This window comes from Cetorhinus maximus, chromosome 19 (genome assembly GCF_964194155.1).
Source record: "Cetorhinus maximus chromosome 19, sCetMax3.hap1.1, whole genome shotgun sequence".
NCBI lineage: Eukaryota > Metazoa > Chordata > Chondrichthyes > Lamniformes > Cetorhinidae > Cetorhinus > Cetorhinus maximus.
The window spans coordinates 75,836,303-75,858,262 of record NC_135897.1 but is presented as its reverse complement, the minus strand read 5'-3'; the positions used below and the strand labels follow the sequence as shown (position 1 = coordinate 75,858,262).

General features: G+C 42.4%; 2 protein-coding genes across 12 annotated transcripts in view; one reads left to right on the top strand and one right to left on the bottom strand.

The window, feature by feature from the left end:
* Positions 1-3,213, bottom strand: part of trip12 (thyroid hormone receptor interactor 12) — a 150,916-nt gene extending 147,703 nt beyond the window's left edge. For 7 of the 10 annotated variants that reach the window (XM_078564170.1, XM_078564175.1, XM_078564176.1 and 4 more), the window contains exon 1: positions 1,788-2,270. The gene's annotated coding sequence lies outside the window, so the exon portion shown is untranslated. Of the gene's footprint in view, positions 1-1,787; positions 2,271-2,754; positions 2,881-3,149 lie in introns of those variants that run through there. The other 3 variants (XM_078564172.1, XM_078564171.1, XM_078564174.1) reach the window with 3 other exon arrangements.
* A 237-nt stretch (positions 3,214-3,450) lies between these two features.
* Positions 3,451-21,960, top strand: part of LOC144693936 (F-box only protein 36-like) — a 58,875-nt gene continuing 40,365 nt past the window's right edge. Inside the window, exon 1 of one of the 2 annotated variants that reach the window (XM_078564182.1) lies at positions 3,451-3,566. The gene's annotated coding sequence lies outside the window, so the exon portion shown is untranslated. The remainder of the gene's footprint in view (positions 3,567-21,960) is intronic. The other variant, XM_078564183.1, reaches the window with a different exon arrangement.

The window sequence follows — 21,960 nt, the reverse complement described above, 5'->3', positions numbered from 1 at the left end:
ACCATTCCAATTTGGAATTATATACTTGTGCAATTTTAATTTAACTTCATACAAAATCTTTTTTGAACCTCTAAAGGACCAGAGGTCCAAGCTGAATAATAAACCAGGTTACTCTCTTGCTGATCCAAGAGGTTGAGATCTACCTATGTGCACCATCTGTGGTTTCATTACATAATTTGCAAACATGTTAAAGCAAACCTAGCCTTGGATGCAGTGGGGTTCTTACTCATTGGTATGTACAAGGGAATTAGTATGTCCATTCTAGAACCTAATAACATGGGACAAAACTTGTTTACCTTCATCAGCAATTTTGAACACTTTCAGATTACAGAAAATTCCAGTAAAGCATTACACTTTTTCTCACTCCTTCTAAAGCTTGTTGACTTTTAAGAAAGAATATCCGTCAATTTTTTGACTTCCAAAGTAATTTGTGCTGTTATAGACAAGTGAGAAACTCCTCAAAATGGATCCGTGATTTATTTTCCTTCAGTTTTTAAGAGCCAAATTCAAGTTATTGAAATTTAAAGCATGCCACCATACAATGTCTTACAACCCCCACCTTCCCCCATTCTTTTCTGGTACGAGAACACTCATATATAGACTGCAAGGGAGAACAGATTAAATTTGGCCATTATACATTCCCTGGAAATATTCTGCTAACATCCATCTAAACCTAAGAAGCATGAGGGACTGGAAAATTACTAAAGCCCATGGAAATGCCATATCTTTTCAGGAAGGGAAGAAGAATTCGTTTTTTAAAAAAAAAATATGCCTGAATTTGAAAAAATTCAAATATATTTGTCTCAACATCTACAACATTGCCACCCATTGAAAAAGTCGGAAAATATCTTAATCTTGCAGAGCCCTTTACATTCAATCTTAATGCTGTCAATGGTTCCCAATATGGTTCTTGCCCTCGGATTCTTTAAAAAAAAGATGAAAAGCAGGCAGCACAAGAGGGAAATAATTTGCAGGTATGCTTTCAAAGCACAGTTACTTAAGTAGACAAATATAATTCAATTCGAATATAGCAGTTACATGGAGAAAAATGAATGTATCCATGTCCATTGAACGGCACCCGTCCACTTGTAATAAATTGAAAAATTGTACAGTTTGGGCACAACAGAAATGCAAGAAGTTGTCCACTTTATGCATATCCGATGGTGTAGGCACCCATAACCAATAGTTATTTGATGACGACTATTTTTGGCAGAACACTCAGACTTTTCCTGAAGCTAAATTAAACTCAACTTGCTTCGTAAAATTAAGGGAAATTAAAGCGTTTCACTTTGCGTTAGACGTTAAAAAAAATAATGGTTCACCGAACTTTCGGCTCTCTCTCTCTACACACACAAAAGTTTAGATATATCAGCTGGATATGTTGTCGTCTTTGTCGAAATTAAGACAGACAATGGGTTTACGGAGATACGTGGTGCGTTGGCCATTCCTGTTTATTTTTGCGGCCTACACAACAGTGCTGCCGCAGAATTGCACCGCCATGGTCGGTGCCAATGCTAAAAACGGGGTGTTAACTTATTTTTTTCTGAACGACATAAATACATATGCCACCAAAACAACATCCCCATTCCTTGCTGGAAAGTGTACGAGTCGTTCTTTTTTTTAAAAAAAAAACATGAAGTACTTTTTAAAATAAAAACGCCAACAAATTACTACCCGCAAAACGGGGTAATATTGCACGCCCGTCTGGATCATGGAAAATATTACTGATCAGGCCCAGACAACAGGTCTTTATTTTAGAGCTTTCATTATGGTTACAAGCGGCCTACCTCGTAGTGGGTTTAAACCCAACAATCAGCAAAGGTTTTGGGGGGGGGGGGGGGAGGTGGAACAACTACATTTACTGTAAAACTTCAAGATTAGCTATCTCTTTTTTTCAAGCAAGCACTCTTTAAAAGGTTAGGCAAAAGGGAAAAAGGCTGCGGGGAATGAGCGTCCAGGCCTGTGTTCCAGCATCAATCCCCGCTGTCGGAGTTACAGCTGTCGCCGGATGTGTGAACGTCAAACACCAAGTGCTGCTGGGAAAGAAAGGGGAGGGGGAGGAGGGGAATTATTAAAAAAAAACCTTCCTCCAACATTCCCCCCCCCACCACCCTCCCTCCTCCCCCCCCAAAACAAAACAAGGAAGAAGAAGCCTAAACTCGTTTACAAACCATAGAAAACCTGCCAGAAATAACTTGAGTAAAAGATGTCCAAGACATTTTGTTCCCCAGCCCTTATTCAGCAAATCGAATGCAAAAGGCTGAGCCCTGAGCTCGGGCTGAAAGGGCCTCCCCTCCTTTCTCTCCATTTCCCTCCCATCACAAACAGGAAAAGAACTCGGGAAGGGGTGGAATCCAAAAAGAAGCCTGAGAGCTGATCACTCATTTTAAAAAAAAAAAGAAATAAAAGGGAAACCACAAATTGACCCAATTAACATCCACACACAAATTCCTCTCTTTCTGCCATCCCTTGCATTTCTCCCCCCCCACCCCCCAAATTTGTTCTTAAATATTAAAAAAAGGTCGAAAAAAAATAAGAGGTGGGGAACGTAAACCCAACACAAAACGAGATTTACAAGGCTGAAGAATTCATTCTGGGTGCCAGGAATGGATGAAAATTAAAGGAACCTCAAAAGAAAATGTTTGGCTTTTTTTTAAAAGAGATCAAGAATAAACAAGTGTTTCCCCCTCTTTTTTTCCCCCCACACACCACTGTACTTTCTTTGTTGCTGTTGTTTTAAATAAATGTTATTACCTAGTTTGTTCCAATTCTACAGCCTGTCCTGCCACCACCACCTCTCCCTCTCTCCCTTTACTAACTCTCGGCCTCCACAGCTTCACCCTCTCACCCTGCGCGTCGCCGTGTATCCTTCCTCGGGACTATTTCCCAGCTCCATCGCTTCAGAGTCAACAGGAGCGGATTGGGCGGGGGGGGGGGGAGGGGAATCCCTCTCACTCCCTTCCTGGCCCCACAATATGAGGCGGCTGACAGACAAAAATATGTATATTTTTAAAGTACGGCTTTTTTTTTCTTCTTATTCATTCCCTCTCATCCATACCTTTCTCCCCCCTTCTTTCAAATCTCCCAATATGGAATTCTCCCCCTTTTTAAAAAAATTTTTAAAAAACCATGTAATCCGCTATATTTACAATTAATCAACTCTCCTTCCTTCCTTCCTTCCTTCCTCCTCTTCACCTTCGATTATATCACTCCGCGGGTTCACGACCTTTCGAGTCCCGGGCACCGTCGGTCAGGCTGAGCCCTTGACGATTATTTATTTCAGCGCAAATTATTTCAAATCGCCTCGTGCCAAACAGCGTCATTTTTTTTTAATTTATAAAAAAAAAATAATAATTTAAGCGTTGTCGGTGTCGAGTTTGTGTGGCGTGAACCGAGTGTAAAGTAAAACTAGTCGCGGCTGCTCTTGTTTACATTCGACGCCGTTGCTTTGGCAATGAGAAGCGTCCAAAATGGCGTCTTTATTACATGGCATACTCTTTGAAATCAAAACACAAGCTCCAGCACCAAGTAAGGATTATCATCAGCTGCTTGTGACAAACTCCGAGGTCAGTATATCAATGGGGAGACGGTGTGTGGGAGCGAGCTGCTTACTGGACTGTAACCGGCCGCGTTGACCTGGCCCTTTAGTTTTCAGGTGGAAACCCGACCCTGGCCCCTCTCCCACCTGAACAGCGCAAAAAAAAACAGAACCCTCTGTGTGACCTACCTGAAGCTTGTAGGCTTTCGGCGATTGTTTTTGCCGTCGTTTTGGCCGACGGGTTTGTGCTTCATGCGATAACAGTCATTAGAGATTAAGAAATGTCTGGAAAATGTTGTGCAGCGTTAGGTATTCTCAAGAGATAGGAGCATTTCAAATGTGGCCTTTCAGTCACGGCAGTTCGTGGTGAGGTTTGACTCTTTGGTACTTTGCGAGACACAAATTTTAAAGTTATTACAATAGGAGGGTAATTTGCCAAAGCCCACGAAGGTCCATTAGAGAAAGAAAATTGGCTATATAGCTTGAGGGTCACCACTCCGCATCAAGCGTGGGGCAAGGTAAGGAGACAGGCCTCCAAGGACTACCACTGTTGGTATGGGGAGTGAACCACGTGGGGGGGTTGGTGTTATTCTCCACCACATTTTAGCCAACTGGGCTAACCGACCTCTACACAGTAGAAAGAAAAGTCTACTAAATTTGAAAAGAAAACAAAAAGTTAGAGGGAAAACAGGTTAATATTTCAGAAGGAAACATATTTTATGAATACATAAACAGTAAGAGAATAACTAAGGCAAGAAGACAACCAATTAAAAATCAAAAAGCTAACTTGTATGCGGAGGTGCAATGCATGGGCATGGTTTTTAATGAATTGTCTGTTTTCATGTAACAGAGGGATAAACGGATATTGTAGTTGAGGAGGAATGTGAAACATTGAATGAGATAAACCATGCGGGAAGAAATAATAAGGTGTTTAGCGTCCCTGAAATTGGTAAAGCATCAGACCTGGATAAAATGTATCCTAGGCTGCTAAGGGAAGCAAAGGAAGAGGTAGCAGAAGCTCTGACCATTATTTTCCTATCCACTCTGGCTATAGGCAAGTTTCCACAGAACTGGAGGACTCCTAGAATTGTAACATTGCAACAGGGAGGAAGGGATAGACTGAGTCATTACAGGCCAGTCAGTCTAACCTCAGTACAGGACAAATTATTGGAAAAAATTCTGACAGACAGTATAAATCATCATTCAAAGAGGCTCAATCAAGGTTAGTCCACAGGGATTTGTTAAAGGAAGGTAATGTTTGATTAATTTGAGTAGATTTTTTGAGGAACTAAAAAGGAGGGTCAGTGACGGTAGCACATTTGATGTAGGCTACATGGATTTTAGCAAGTTTTTTGACAAGGTCTCAAATGACAGACGGATCAGTAAATTAAAAGCTCATGGGACGCAAGGGAAAGTGGCAAGTTGGATCCGACTTGGCTCACTGGCAGAAAGCAAAGTGTTATGCTTGACGGGTGTTTTTGTGACTAGAAAGCTGTTTCAAGTGGGGTACTACAGGGTTCATTATTGGGTCTGTTTACTGTTCAATGTATATGTCAATGACACAGACTTAACTGTAAAGGATGCGAATAAGAAGTTTTCAGATAATACAAAAATTGGCTGTGTGATGGGGAAGAAAGATGTGGACTGCAGGGAGATATCAATGGACAGAACAGTGGCAAGTGGATTTCAGTCTAGAAAAGTGGAAGGCTGATCAACCAATGGCCAGATGGTGAGGCTTTATGTCTTCGTATTGAATCATGTAGCCAAACAGCTCCTTCCCATAACCATGCCGCTGTAGTGACATATACACATAGAAGTCCAGCACACCCAGGGGATCCATCTCGTCGTGCGCACATCGTCCATCCAACATTAAAAAAATGTTATGGCTGACTTTCAGGAAACAAATTTCTTTGAGGAGGACAAACCAGGCAAGGGAATACAGAATAAATGGAAGGATTCTGAAAGGTATAGTGGAAAAGAGGGATCGTGGAATGTATATCTACAGATCCCTGAAGGTGGCAGGACAGATAGGTAAGGTAGTCAAGTTTGATACGTCACTTTATTGGCCAAGGCCTGGAGTAGAAGAGCAGGGAGGTTATGACAGAATTGTATAAAACACTAGCTAGATAGCAAGTACTGTACTGTGTACAGTTCTGATCACCGCATTACAGGAAGGATGTGATCTTACTAGAGAGGATACAGAAGAGATTCACAAGGATGTTGCCATGACTAAAGAATTTTAGCTATGAGGAAAGACTAGATAGGATGCTCTTGTCAGGCATTTTACAACCTTCCAGACTTAACATTGAGTTCAACAACTTCAGACCATGCACTCTCTCCTGCATCTTTACCTTTTTTTTAATCCAACTTCATTTTTTTTATCCTCCCCCGCCCCAGAACCATTTGTCACTTGTTTTTATGTTTTGCTTCCACAGAGTACTGACCCTTGTTCTGCTATTAACACATTCTACTATCTTACCTTTATGCCACTATCAGCACCTTCTTTAATCTTTAACACTACCATCAACACTCCCTTTGTCCAGTGTCCATGACATTCCTGTGAAATTTCTCCCTAGCTCCCTCCTATTTTGCTCCACCCACTCTTAAACAGTATAAAATCCATCACATTTCTACCTCTCTTTAGCTCTGAAGAAGAGTCATGCGGACTCAAAACATTAATTCTGTTTCTCTCTCCACATATACTGCCAGACCTGCTGAGTTTTTCCAGCATTTTCTGTTTTTATTCTGGATAGGATGTTGTTGTTTTCTTTGGAACACTGGAGGCTGAGGGGAGATTTAATTGATATGTATAAAATTATGGCCTGAGGAGAAAGTTTTTTTTACCCAGAGGGTGGTGGGGGTCTGGAACTCATTGCCTGAAAGGGTAGTGAATTTAAAATTCCTCATTCTATTTAAAAAATACTTGTATGTGCATTTGAGGTACCGTAACAGCATAGCTATGAACTAAGCTGGAAGGTGGAATTAGATCAGATAGGTTTTCGGCTGACACTGACACAGTGGGCCAAATGGCCTCCATTTGTGCCATAAATCTTCCTATGTTTCTATTATGGGTGTATTTATTTCTCTACAAATGCTGACTCACTTTCAGCATTTTTTGTTTTTGCAAGTTTGTGTCTGTTGTGCAGAGATGCATCATAGGAACAGGCAAGATCACATCTGGTGTACTGTGTACAGTTTTGGACTCTTTACTTAAGAAAGGATATAATTGCTTTAGAAGCAGTTCAGAGAAGGTTTACTCGACTGAATCTTGAGGTGAAGCGGTTACCTTATGAGGAAAGGTTGGGCAGGTTGGAGTTTAGAAGAATGAGAGGTGATCTTATTGCAACACATAAGATCCTGAGTCGACTGGATAGGATGGTTACTGAGAGGTTGTTTCCCTTCATGGGAAAGAGTAGAATTAGGGAATAAGGAGCCTCACATTTCAGATAGAGATGAGAAGATTTTTTTTTCTCTTCAGAGGGTTGTTAGTCTGTGGAGTTCTCTTCCCCAGAGAACAGTGGAGACAGGGCCATGGAATATTTTTAAGGCTGAGTTAGATAGATTCTTGATTGACAAGGGAGCCAAAGGAGTTTTTAAGATTTATTCTTTCATGAGATGTGGGCATCATTGGCAAGGCCAGCATTTGTTGCCCATCCCCAATTGCCCTTGAACTGAGTGGCTTGCTTGGCCATTACAAAGGGCACTTGAGAGTCAACCATACTCTTGTGGACCTGAAGTCACATCTAGGCCAGACCAGGTAAGGATGGTAGATTTCCTTCCCTAAAGGACATTAGAGCAGCAGATTAGTTTTTATGTCAATCGATGATAGCTTTCAATTCCAGATTTTTGTTTTTATGAAATTAATTTAAGTCTGCCAGCTGTTGTGGTAGGATTTGAATCCATGTCCCTGGTGCATTAGCCTGGGTCTCTGGATTACTAGTCCATTACCACTACGCCATGATCTCCCCCATTGGGTATAGGACGTAGGCAGGAACGTAGAGTTTAGGCCAAAGGCAGACCAGACATGATCTTATCAAGTGGCGGAGCAGGCTCGAGGGGCCGAACAGCCTACTCCTATTCCTAATTCATATGATAGTACATGTGTTCATGTGAGTCATATGACATTTAGCCCCTCAACCCTGTTCTGCCATTCAATAAAATCAGATGATTTGCGACCTAACTCCATTTGCCTGCCTTTGTCACATATAGCTTAATATCTTTGGCTAACAAAAATGCATCAAATTCAGTTTTTAAAATTAACAATTGATGTAGCATCAATTGCTGTTTGTGAAAGGAAGTTCCAAACTCCAATCACTATTTGCACAAAGTAATGTTTCCTAATTTCACTCCTGAAGGGCCTGGCTCTAATTTTTTGACTATTTCCCAGGTCCTAGACTCCCCAGCTAGTGAAAATAGTTTCTGTCAATTTACCCTATCTGTTCTCCTTCATATCTTGAAAACTGATCAAATCATCCCCTAACTTTCTAAATTCTAGGAACTACAACCATAGTTTGCTTAATATCGCCTTGTAATTTAACCCTTGTAGTCCAGGTATCATTCTGGTAAATCCACACTGCATTTCCTCCGAAGTCTATATATCCTTCCTATGGTGTAATTCTCTGAACTGCTCACAGTACTTCGGACATGGTCTAAACAAGGCTTTGCTGAAGCATGCCTTCTGCCCCCTTGCACAGTATTCTATCCCTCTAGAAATAAAGGCCAGCATTCCATTAGCCTTTTTGATTTTCTTTGTACTTGTTCATGACATTCTAATGATCTGTATATCTGGACCCCAGATCTCTTTGCAACTCCACTGGACCTCATTAGAGTAAGTATATAGTGACCATCTTGCTTTATAGATGCATTGAGCTAACAGTAAAGTATAAGAGAGAAACAGAATTAAGGTTTCAGATCATCAAACTGAAACGCTAATTCTGTTTTCCTCTCTCCTGACCTGAGTATTTCTACTGTGTTCTGTTTATAGTTCAAGCTTCCAGCATCCGTAGTATTTGCCTTTGCTGAAATAATATTTGTGTATCTGAAAAGAAAGATGTAATGTGCACATGAAATTGGTGTGCAGAACTTACTCTTTTATAATGCCTTATTAATATTTAATTGTTTCACATGCTACTGTTTTTCTTGAGCTATAGTAATGACCCAGACGTCGGTGTACAGGGCACAATGCAGATTACACAAAACTTGGAAGTGTTGTGACTGTGAGGGAGGATAGTAATAGATTTCAAGAGAATATAGGCATGAAATGCTGGCCTTGCCAACGATGCCCACATCCCAAGAAAGAATAAATCTTAAAAACTCCTCTGACTCCCTTGTCAAGAGCTGGTGGATTGGGCAGACAAGTGGCAGATGAAATTTAAAGCAGAGAAGTGTGAAGTGATACAATTTGGTAGGAAGAATGAGGAAAGGGTACATAAAATAAAGGAATAATTCTAAAGGGATTCATCATCGCAGCTGTCCCTCAATTTGAGGATGACATCTACTTAGGGTAGTTCCTGCCATGGGTCTTCATGTACTGAACAGGCCAATCCTCAACCCACAGATCTTTGGGCACATGGAGCAGGACATCCCATGAGGCAGTGGGAACTGGAATGCAGGGTTTGTTTCCTTTTCTTTCCTTCTCTGCTGCTGCTCTGCCTCATCATTAAGATATTATGATTCAAACCACGGTGCTCTGTGATGAGCAAGTTGTCGCCGTTCTGAACAATCAATAGCAAACTCCTCCCAGTCAATAATCTCATTGCTACCTTGCTTCAAAGAGAGCTTCAGAGCCCCTTTGAAGCATTTTCTTTATCTTCCTTATGCTGCCTTCTTGATTTGGACCTTGGATTGTTCTGCCAGGCAATTAAGGTTTCTCGATTGTGTCCTAAGAGGTCACATACTTCAGCATAATTTTCATAAACCCAGTTCTGGTGATGCTCAAACCCAATAGTCTGAACATAGGTGTCTAGTACAGGTGACTTTACTTGATCCTGCTGTTCTGGAATTGAGTTGGATTTGTGAAGATTTTGAGCCGCACTTGAAATTCAATTCATTAATAAATCTGGAATTAAAGCTAGTCTCAGTAATGGTGACCTCAAAATTATCAGATTGTTGTAAAAATCTATCTGAATCACTAATACTGAAGCCACCAGGACCATCTATAGACCAAGGTCAAATGGACAAGATTCCCTTTGCTCACAGGATGGGGTTCTCCTTCTAAAGGATGACAATGCTATCCGTCAACACTGGAAAGAACATTTTAAACAACTCCATAACCATGAACCCCCAGTGGCAGCTGATAATCTCCAAGCTAACCCCAGTTGCCTGTGATAGAATCCATTGGTCTGTCCTACATATGACTCCAGACTCTCACATTGTGGTTGACTCTTGAGTGCCCAGCAAGCCACTTAGTTGTATTGTACCAAACCATTACAGAAAAGTTGAAAAGGAATAAAACTGGATGGAAAACCCAGCATCAAGAGGGCATTCATTGATTATTTGAATAGAAACAATGTGCAGGGGCACGGGGAAATAGCAGGGCAATGGCCCATAATGCACATTTGGAGAGCTGGTGCAGACACGATGGGCCAAATGGCCTTCTACTTTACCGTTAAAATTCAGTGATTCTGAGTTAGGCACATTCTGCCCAGTTGACCCTGCAGAGTCCTCCTAACTAACATCTGGGGGCTTGTCCTAAAATTGGGAGAGCTATCTCGCACCTAGTCAAGCAACAGCCCAACATAATCATAGTCATAGACAGACTCCTCCATCACTATCCAGAGGTGGCAGCACAGTGCTACATGGCTTGGAGGGAGTTGCCCTGGCTGTACTTAACATCGACTCCAGACCCCACAAAGTCTCGTGGCATCAGGTCGAACCTGGGCAAGGAAACCTCTTGCTGATTCCCACCTACCACCTCCCCTCAGCTGATGTACCAGTACTCCTCCATGTTTAACATCACTTGGAGGAGGCACTGAGGGTGGCAAGGTCACAGAATGTGCCTGGATGGGGGACTTCAGTATCCATCAACAAGATTGGCTTGGTAGCACCACCACTGACTGAGCTGACTGAGCCCTGAAAGACATATCTGACACACTGGCCCTGTGGCAGGTGGACCAACAAGAGGGAAAACCTACTTTACCTTACTTTCACCTGTCCCAGATGCATCTGTCCTTGACAGTATTGGTAGGAGTGACCACTGCACAGTCCTTGTGGAGACGAAGTCCTGTCTTCACTTTGAGGATATCCTCCATCATGTTGTGTGGCACTACCACTGTGCTAAATGGGATAGATTTTGAACAGATCCAGGACTCAAAACTGTGCATCCATGAGGCACTGTGGGCCATTAGCAAAAGTATTCAACCAAAATCTGCAACATTGTGACCTGGCATATCCCTCACTCTACCATTACCATCAAGCCAGGGGGTCAGCCCTGGTTCAATGAGGAATGCAAGAAGCAAGATCTAAAAATGAGGTGCCAACCTGGTGAAGCTACAACACAGGGCTACATGCATGTCAAACAGCGGAAGCAGTATGCAATAGACAGAGCTCAATAATCTAACAAGCAACAGATCAAATCAAAGCTCTGCAGTCCTGCCACATCCAGCAGTGAATGGTGGTGGACAATTAAACAACTAAGCAGAGGGGGAGGCTACACAAGTATCCCAATCCTCAATAATGGAAGAGTCCAGCACATTAAGGCAACCACCTTCAGTCAGAAGTGCCAAGTGATTAATCCATCCTGGCTTCCTCATGAGGTCCCCAGCTTCACAGATGTTAATCTTCAGCCGATTCAATTCATTCCACGTGAGAACAAGAAACAGCTGGAGTCAGTGGATACAGCAAAGGCTATGAGCCATGATAACATCATGGCAGCACACTAAAGACTTGTACTCCAGAACAATTTGGAAAATTGACCAGGTATGTCCTGACAATAAAATGCAAAGCAAACCCAATCTGGCCAATTACCACTCCACCAGCCTACTCTCAATCATCAGCAAAGTGATGGAAGGTGTCGTCGACAGTGCTATCAAGCAGCGCTTACACAACAATAACCTGTTCACAGATGTTCACCTGTTCACTCATGAGCTGACGCGAGAGTGACTGTCCTTGACAACAATTGTCCAAATGTGGCATTAAGGATCTCCGTTAAAATCGAAGTCAATGGGAACTGGGGGGGAATCTCCTTGTTGGAGCAATGCCGAGCACAAAGGAAGCTGGTTATGGTTTTTGGAGGCCAATCATCTCAGTCCCTGGACATTACTCTTAGGAACTCCTGTAGCAATGTCCTAGGTCTAACCATCTTCAGTTGCTTCATCAATGACCTTCCCGCCATCATTAGGTCAAGTGGGGATGTTCGCTGATAATTACAAAGTGTTCTGTTCCATTTCCAACTTCTCGGGTCCTAAAGCAGTCCATGTCCATATGCAGCAAAACCTGGACAACATTCATAGTTGGGATAATAAGTGACAAGTAACATTTGTGCCACACAAGTGCCAGGCAATGACCATCTACAACAAAAGAGAATCTAACCATCGCCCCTTGACATTCAATAGCAGTACCATCACTGAATCTCCCACTGTCAACATCCTGGAGGTTGCCATTCATCATAAACTGAACTGGACTAGCCATACTGTGACTACAAAAGCAGGTCAGAGGCAGGGAATTCTGAGTCGACTAACTCATCTCCTGACTCCTCAAAGTCTGTTCACCACCTACAAGAATACTCTCCATTTGCCCAGATGAGTGTGGCTCCAACAACACTCAAGAAGCTTGACACCATGCAAGGCAAAGCAGCCCATTTGATCAGCACCCCATCTATCACCTTAAACATTCACTCCCTCCACCACCCATGCACAGTAGCAGCAGTCTGTACCATATACACAATACACTGCAGCAACTCGCCAAGCCTTCTTCGACTGTACTTTCCAGCTTCGTGTCCTCTACCACTTAGAAGGACCAGGGCTACAGACACATGGGAAAACCACAAACTGCAAGTTCCCCTCCAAGCCACACACCATCCTGATTTCGAACTTTGTTGCTATTCCTTCACGAATACTGGGTCAACCTTCATTGTCACTGGGTCAAAATCCTAGAATTCCCTCTCTAATAGCACTGTGGGTGTACCTATATCAGATAGACTGCAGTATTTTAAGAAGGTGGCTTACCATTATCTTCTCAAGGGCAATTAGGGATGAGCAATGAATACTGGCTTTCCCAGCGATGCTCACACCCCATGAAAATTTTAAAAAGCATGAGTTCCAAACTTCTTTGGAGTTTTTATTTGCTGTTACAGACTACAGTGAGCATCGGACTTTAACATTTGCTGTGTTACCATTCGTCATCACCATCAGCATTTAAAACATGATACAGTGGGATTCCTAGTGTAAATTCACCTCAGTCTTTGCATTTTGAATGAACCTGTGGCAGAGGAAGGGATGCTAGACAGGTTAACCTTGCACAGATACCTTAATCAGCCATTGATGTATTACTTGTTAAAGCAAGCAATAATTTCTTTTGCTACAAACAACTAGGGCAGAATTTTCTGCCTGTCGGGCGGGCCCGACCCAATCTCTGGTGGGCGGGGAGCCGATCCCCACTGGAGAAGCAGGGCCCGCCACCATTTTACGTGGGGGGGTCCTCAAAAGCGAGAGTGCGCTCGTTCACGCATGCGTACGAAAGAGCGCACATCTCCCTGAGGCTAGATGCTGCCTCAGAGTGATCGCTGACACTTTTAAAAAGATTAAAAATAGAAAAAAAAAATCCTTAAGATGTCCCCCTCATGTGACAATGTCACATGAGATGGGACATGTTCATAAATTACAGTAAAACTTTATTAAACTGTTCAAAACCCTGCATGAAACCTCATCCCGCCGGTGGATGAGGTTTCATGTTTTTTCTATTGCCTGCCGGGGCTCCTGGCCTGCCCACCAACCTTAAGGTTGGATGGGCAGGTCCTTTAATTGTTTAAATGATCCTGTCAATGGCCTCAATTGGCCATTGACAGGTCGGCGGGCCCACAGCTGATTTTGCTGTTCCCCCGCCTTCCTGAAAATTTAAATGGGGGGGATGACATCGGGGGTTGCCCCCAATGTCATCCCGTTTCATTTTACGCACCGGCGAGCGGGCCCCGCCCCATGCTCGACGACAGCAAAATTCTGCCCCTAGTGACCGCAGGACAGGGCAAAGTAATTTTATAGAATAGCAAGATCATTGAAGGTCTAACCAGTCATTGTTTGCATTTATATGGTCTTGCATGCCCCCTTGCATAATCCACGATCTATGTCAATCAGAAAAAAATCAATTTTCTTAATGTGTACATTTGCTGCCATTGATGCCCCCAATGGCAGCCTGAAATAATCCTTTAGTACAAAAGGTAAGGGCAATTGTGACCTTACAGCTTGGTCAGGTGGCGGTGGTGAGCAGTCGGTCTTTTCACAGCATGAGTCAATCCTTGGTCATGGCCTCCTTCATAAGATGAAACCTCCGCAGGATCAAAAGCATTATGGCAAATGCAGGTACATGCTCCACTGTCTCAGATTCTGGTGCTGAATTTCTCCAGTGCTTCCTGATCTGCTTGGCATCCCTCTATTTGCTCCTCTTCTATTTCTTCTTAGCTGGAAGTGCATTTATTGTACCACGCCTGAAATAGTGAGGAGAAAATGACAGCCCCACAGCAAATGGCACAAATGCAGTTGTCAAAATGCCTGTAGTTAGTAACAACTAAACAAGAAAAAACTCTATAAAGAAGTTTGCAACCAGCAGAATGGCATCATGTGAATGAATGCTTTCTCCCTTCATATCTGTCTCCAATATTTCCATTTTCAGGCAATCCACCTTGTCTGCACTCTTCAGTTATAGAAAGGCTTCCAGGAGAACATGGCTATCCTTTTGTAATCATGGTTCATGAGACCTGTGGGGAGGATTTCTTCCTCGTCCGGCAGATGGAGGTGGTCAGTGGCGGGCCAATTAAGGCCCGCCCAGCGTGAAACACAAGTGGCAGCGCTCAGCACCGCCTGTGTTGGGGGGTGGGTGGAGGAGCGTGAGCACAAACTTCGCGCATCCACGCCGGTGCACATTTGAAAATCTCCCTGAGGCACAGACCTGCCTCAGGGAGATGAACATTTTTCAAAATAAAAATTAAAGATTTCAAAGATGTTATGAAACATGTCCCCTCATGTGACTCTGTCACATGAGCAGGGACATGTCATTAATTAAATTTTGAAATTTTTATTTTATTTATATTTGCTGTTGGAAAGCTCGCCCTGCCTGTGGATGAGGTTTTCTAATAATGCAAAGGCCGCAAGGTTGGATGGGCAGTGGAAAATTTCTTTCAATTAACTTTTTTAATGGTCTTAATAGGCCTTTTAATTGTCGGCGTGTACGCTGCCGACCACGGCACGCGCCCACCGACTGAAATATTGCACGTCATTTTACGTTTGGTCAGGCCGGGCACACGCCTGCCCACCGAGCTAAAAATTCTCCCCTATATAGTTTTCCAGGACACAAGCTAAGCACTAGTATAATGAGGCCTATTGGTGTACCAGAGCAATAATTGAATGAAACACTGGAATGTTGAAAGCACGTATCAGGTGCCTTTTTGAGCTGGTACATGTTATTCTGTTAGGGTCACAAGAATTAAGTTGGTCAGCCGCATCATGGCTGCATGCTGCAGCACTATGCTTTACAAAGGGACCTCATTATAAAGAAAGGAAAACTTCCATTTATAAAGATGACCACTGGATTTCTCAAAACGCTTTAGGGAGTGAATGAAGGACATTTGAAATGATGTCACTGTTGCAATGTAGGAAATGCAGCATCCATTTTGCGCAAAGCAAGCTCCCACAAACAGCAGTATGATAATGACCAGATAATCTGTTTTTGTGTTGTTGATTGGGGGATAAATATTGGCCAGGACACTGGCTCTTCTTCAAAATAATGACATTTGATCTTAGAGGACCTCGGTTTAATATCTTATCCAAAAGACAGCATCTCTGACAGTGCAACACTGCCTGAGTACTACACTGGAGTGTCAACCTTATTTATTTTTTCAAGTCCTAGGATGGGACTTTAATCCAAAACAAGTAACTCAGAGGTGGGAGCGCTACCAACTGACCTACAGCAGGACACACGTAACCCTGGAGTTGGAAGTCCTCCATGGACAGTGAGGGCCGTTGCCCTGAAGACAATGAGGAGGGCAGCTCCTTCCTTGCTGCAAGACGCTTGGGCCACTCTCTCACAGCAAGCTTTCTTGTGACTACCAAGTTGGACGAATGTATCATATTTGGCTCATTCCATAACAGTCCTTTGTACCTCTTCCCCTTCCCTCTGAGTTTGTCAGTATTTGCACAACTTTATGCATAGCAATGCACAAAATTCCAATTTATATCTGTAAATGAGAACAACTTCCACACCTTTCCAAGGGTAATGTCTCATGCAATTTGAATGTCACCATAATGTTAATATGAACATTCAGGACAACATTAGCACTTTGATAAGTGGCAAGTAACACACAAGCACCAGGTAATGACCACCTCCAACAAGAGAGAATCTAACCATCTCCCCATGACATTCAATGGCATTACCATCAATGAATCCCCTACTATCAACATCCTGGGCGTTACCATTGACTATAAACTGAACTGGACCAGACATGTAAATACTGTGGCAACAAGAGCAGGTCAGAGGCTGGGAATTCTGTGGCAAGTAGCTCACGTCCTGACTCCCCAAAACCTGTCCACCACCTACAAGGCACAAGTCAGGAGTGTGATGGAATACTCTCCACTTGCCTGGATGACTGCAGCTCCATCAATACTCCAGAAACTCGACGCCATCCAGGCTAAAGCAGCCTGCTTGATTGGCACCCCATCCACCACCTCCAACATTCACTCCATCCACCACTGATGGATAGTGGCAGCAGTGTGTATCATCTACAAGACAGCATCTCCTTAGACAGCACCTTCCAAACCTGCGACCTCTACCACCTCGAAGGACAAGGACAACAGATGCATAAGAACAGCATCACCTTCAAGTTCCCCTCCAAGCCACACACCATCCTGACTTGGAACTATATCGCTGTTCCTTTACCGTTGTTGGGTCAAAATCCTGGAACTCCCTCCCAAGCAGCACTCTGGGTGTACCTACACCACATGCACTGCAGAGTTCAAGAAGGCAGCTCACCACCACCTTCTCAAGGGTAATTTGGGATGGGCAATAAAAACGTTGGCCTAGCCAACAACACCCATGTCCCATGAAATAATTTTTAAAAGCTAATTTTGGATATGAGCCAGTTGTTTTTTATGACAGTAAAATACAGAGGATGCTGGAAATACTTAGCCCTGGCAGAAAAATAGAGTTAACGTTTAAGGCGAATATGACTCCTTCAGAAGAAATGTCCCTTCATTTGCGTTAAAACATTTTCAAATGTCAAAGATCATGAGAGGCACTAAATAAATGCAAGTCTTTCAAGGCTTTCTAATGGCAGCACATTTATCATTTCCCATTGCCCGTATCTAGAAGCCCCGGATGTCGAGGAGCATACAAAGTAACATAAAACAGAAAAGGGAAGCTTATTTGAGATACCAAGAGCTTAGCATTGCAGAAAGCCTAGAGGAGTATAGACAGGGCAGGGGTAAGATTAATAAGGAAATTAAAGAAAAGCAAAGAGACAGTATGAAAAATAATTGGCAAGTCAAATCAAAGCCAAAAAGATGTTTTATAAATACATAAAAATAATGCAAATAACTTAAGGAAAGTATGGGGCCTACAAGGAACCTGTGTATGGAGGTAGAAGACATGGCCATGGTTCCCAATGAGTACTTTGTGGTTGCCTTCACAGAAGAGGGAGTTTATGCAGATATTGCAGTTATGTAAAGGGTGTGAAATATTGAAAGGTATAAACATAGTGAAAGGAAATATCAAAGGATTTCACATTTTTGAAAGTAGATAAATTGCCAGGCCTGGATGAAAATGTATCTCAGGCTATAAAGAGGAAATAGCATTGGCTCTGAACATCATTCTCCAATCCTCTCTGGTTACAGGCGTGATGCGGGAGGGCTCAAGCACTACTAATATACTGTTATTTATAAAGGGGGAAAATGGTATATTTGAGTAATTACAGGCCTGTCAGCCTAACCTTAGTAGTGCATAAATTATTACAAAAAATTCTGAGGGACAGCATTAATCTTCATTTCGAGAGGCACAAATTAATCAGGGACAACCAGCATGGATTTATTAAGGGAATGTTGTGTCTGACAAACTTAATTCCGTTTTTTGAGGTAACAAGGTGCGTTGATGAGGATAGTGCAGTTGATGTAGTCTACATGGATTTTAGTAAGGATATGACAAGGTCCCACATGAGTGACTGGTCAGAAAGGTATAAGCCCATTGGATCCAAGGGAAATGGCACGTCGGATCCAAACTTGTCTCTGGCAAGAAGCAACAAATAATAGTCGACGGGTGTTTTTCTGACCTGAAGGCTGTTTCCAATGGAGGTCCGCAGTGCCCAGTGCCAGGTAGCAGTTTTCCACAGTATATAATAATGATTTAGACTCAAATGAAGGGGGCATGATTAAGAAGTTCGCAGATGATACAATAATCAGTTTTGTGGCTGATAGTGTGGAAGAAAGCTGTAGACTGCAGGAAGATATCAATGGACTGGTTGAACAGGCAGTAAAGTGACAAATGAAATTCAATTCAGAAAAATGTGAGGTATTATATTTGGGGAAGGCAAACAAGACAGGAAATATACAATAAGTTGTAGGATTCTGAAAAATGTAATGGAAAAGTGGGACCTTGAAGTGCATAACCCCTGAAGGTAGTAGGAAGGGGAGACAAGGTGGTTAAGAAATCATACAGGATACTTTCCTTTATTGGTCAAGGCATAGAATATAAGAGCAGAGAGGTTAGGCTAGGACAATATAAAACAATAGTTTAGGTCACAGCTAGAATACTGCTTATAGTTCTGGTCACCACATTACAAGGAGAATCTGATTGCTCAAGAGGAGATTTACTGGTAGGAATGAAGAATTTTAGAAAAGAAAACAGATTGGATAGATTGGTGTTGTTTTCTTTCGAATAAGGAGGTTGAGGGTAGATTCAACTGAGCTGTATAAAATTACAAGGTGCCTGGTTGGAATGGATAGGAAGGAACGAGCAGAGTGGTCAATAACCAGGAGGCATAGGTTTAAAGTAATTGGTAGGTGGATTAGAGGGGAGTTAAGGAGAAATTATTTTCACCCAGAGGGTGGCGAGGGTCTGGAACTCACTAATTGAAAGGGTAGTAGAGGCAGAAGCCCTCATCACATTTTAAAAAGCACTTGCACACACACTTGAAGTATTGTGATCTCCAGGGCTATGGACTCAGTGCTGGGATCAGACTGGACTGCACAAACACAATGGGTCAAATGGCCTCTTTCTGTGCTGTAAATTTCAATGATTTCATCATCTTTTTTATGGCCTTATCAACCTTAGTCTTCAATGTCTGGTAAATTTGTACCTCTAATCCCATGGTTTTTCTACAGCACTGAGCCTGCTTCCATTCGGAGTATAATTACTAATGCTAGTTAACCAAAATATATCACTTCACACACATATTGCTTAAGGAAGGAGTCTTTTACAGAATTTTATTCCATTTTCCCAATTTTCTCCCTATCTTTCCCAATTGATAAGTGACTAATTAAAATAAATATCCCAGAACAATTAGAAAAACAGAAAATGTTAGAAAAACTCAGCAGATCTGGCAGCATCTGTGGAGAGAGAAACAGAATTAACACTTCAAGTCCAATATGACTCTCCTTTGGAACAGTTCGGGTTTTATTTCAGATTTCCAGCATACGCGGTATTTTGTTTTTATTCCAGAACTATAATTTTGTTATCCCTAAAAATTCCTCTAATCTGACTGCAGAGCTCCTCTTCAAATTCCTTTTTGCAATTTGAACGTATGTAGTACATACCCATTAATATACAAAGTGTTTTTTAATCTTTGAGCTCTAACCATATTGACTCTGTCCTCTATCCTTGGCGACATCAACCCTCTCTATAGAGGGTGTACCCACTTTTTGCCAATATTGTCACTCTGCCCCCGCACAACCCCCCCCCCCCAATTTCCTACACTCTGCACAATGCATGCATTTTAACATTTTTATATTTTTTTGGCATCACTCTTTTTACCCCTTGTGAAGTAAAGCTCCCTTCCTTTACTTTGGTCTTTTCACATATATAATAAGTACATTTGGTCTTTTTTTTTTGTTCTCTTCACCATCAACCTGTAGTTTCTGTTATTTGTCTCCCGTATGAATATTAACTTCAAATGTTTCCCTATTCACTAACAACTGATTACCCTTGGCTTTAAATATCCTATTTTTTTTTAAACTGTTTTGTCCCTGCTTGGGTGTAGCTCATCCTTGCAAAATATCTCCCACCTGTCCTGAACTGATGACAATGCCGAAAGTTATTATTTATTACATAGCTGTTCCACATGAAGAGAACATGAAAATCGATTTGGACTATGATCCATGCCTTAAAAGGGCTGGAAGATTGGTTAATTTGAGTGCGTGCAGGTATATTGGCAAATTTGATCACAGGTTGAGAAAACATTACCAAGCCTCAAGCAAGGCTAAATATTGGAAGAATCCCCCCCTCCTGCCCTCACCCATACACATATTATTAGGTTTGTGGAATAATCAACAAGTAAAGCTAGTTAATGCTATGTAAATTAACTCTATTTTCTTCCACTTTCTTTCATTTGCTCCTGAAAGCAATGTCTCATGCTGACAGACCTCAAGTAAATACTTTGTTGTACTTACAAGTAGGCAAATTCTACCCTGCACCTTTTTTTTTCCTTCAACTTTCCCCCTGAAGCATAAGCAACAGAAAAAGCAAGTGTGGAAAATCATTTTGTGGGCAGTAAAAACAGATATAGAAGGTCAGGTGTGACAACAAGTCTTTTAAATTTGTAGGTTAATGAAGGCGGTTTTGTAAACCTATAATGAAATGGACATTTTTAGCTTGCAAATTAAAACTATATGCCCATTTTCTGTATAAAATAGTATCCATTCTGATTTGACCTGGATAACTACAATGTTAATAATTAGAATATGTGTTTTGTCATGACTGTTTTGACAAATGTCTAATAGAGAAGTTGTATTAACTCTCCAAATTTAAATCCTATTGACAGAGTTAGGTTAGTAGTATATGGACATTAAGGAAAACAAAATAAGGGTAGTGGAGCTAAAAATAAGAATATTTTGCTATGAATTAATCATATATTCACATATTAGAGTCCTGAACCCCAGCCATACTGTCATATGAAGGCTTTGAGTGGGTCAAGTATTTGCCCACAGAATGAAAATTCACTTTGGATGCCTCTAATGCAGAGGGTCCCAAACCTTATTGCATATCCCCTTCTGGATCTACTAACCTAGAAGTTTAATATTTTAAACCCTTTTAATGCCCAAATATTATACAAAATGTACAAATTGTAATACACACAAAATTTAAACAATTGCTGGATTTTACAACCTCCCCACAGGAGGACATGTAAAATATGAGAGGTGGCAAGCCCACCACATGCCCGTCCATCCCTGAGCTTTCTCCCATAATATGGTAGGTGGGCAGGTACCGAATCAGCAGCCTACCCATCATTTTAAAACAAAAAAGTAATAGTCAATTGAACTTATTATCAAACTAATTGACTCAAATAACATGCTCCCCACACCACAGTACAACTGGTGTGGGCAGGCAGGCGGGAGTAGCAGGCTGATTTTAAGCAAACCGCTTAAAAGGATGGAAGGAGGGTACTTTGAGGGGTGATGCATCTGCATCGGGTGACACGCACCCCTGCCTCCAACCCCCCCCCCCCCCCCCCCCCCCCCCCCGCCCCCACCACCACCACCACCACCACCCCAAGATGATAGATGATACTATCCTCTCTGTTCCTGCCCGCCTGGCCTCCAAAACTCTCAACCAACCTCCCCCTTGCCCTCCTCCCGTGGCTTCCTAATCCTTCAACATATAAAACCCAGGACTGACCCTGGTCCAGAAGCCATGGCTGTCTTCATCTGTGGACCTGCATGCAGTTCTGGCATTGCTGGGACTGCCAGACCTGCTGACCAATCAGATTGGCCGTCAGCTCTCAAGGGTGGTACTTCCTCTCACCAAGGGGTGGAAGTCCCACTCGCACCTCATTCATGTCGCCCGCAGCATGCTATTGCTGTGGACGGCCTTGCTTAATGTTGTTCGGCTGACACCTGACATTACTTCTTGGGGTGGCGAGGGTAGGGTGCAAATAAGGCCCCATAAATTCAGTCATTAGAGGATCTGAGTGAATCAGGTAATTCTGCAGCCAAGAAGCTCATCAACCCGAGGCCCCAGAAGCTTATGCCACTGTCCAAAGGGGAAAGAAGATCAACTCTATCATGTCCCTC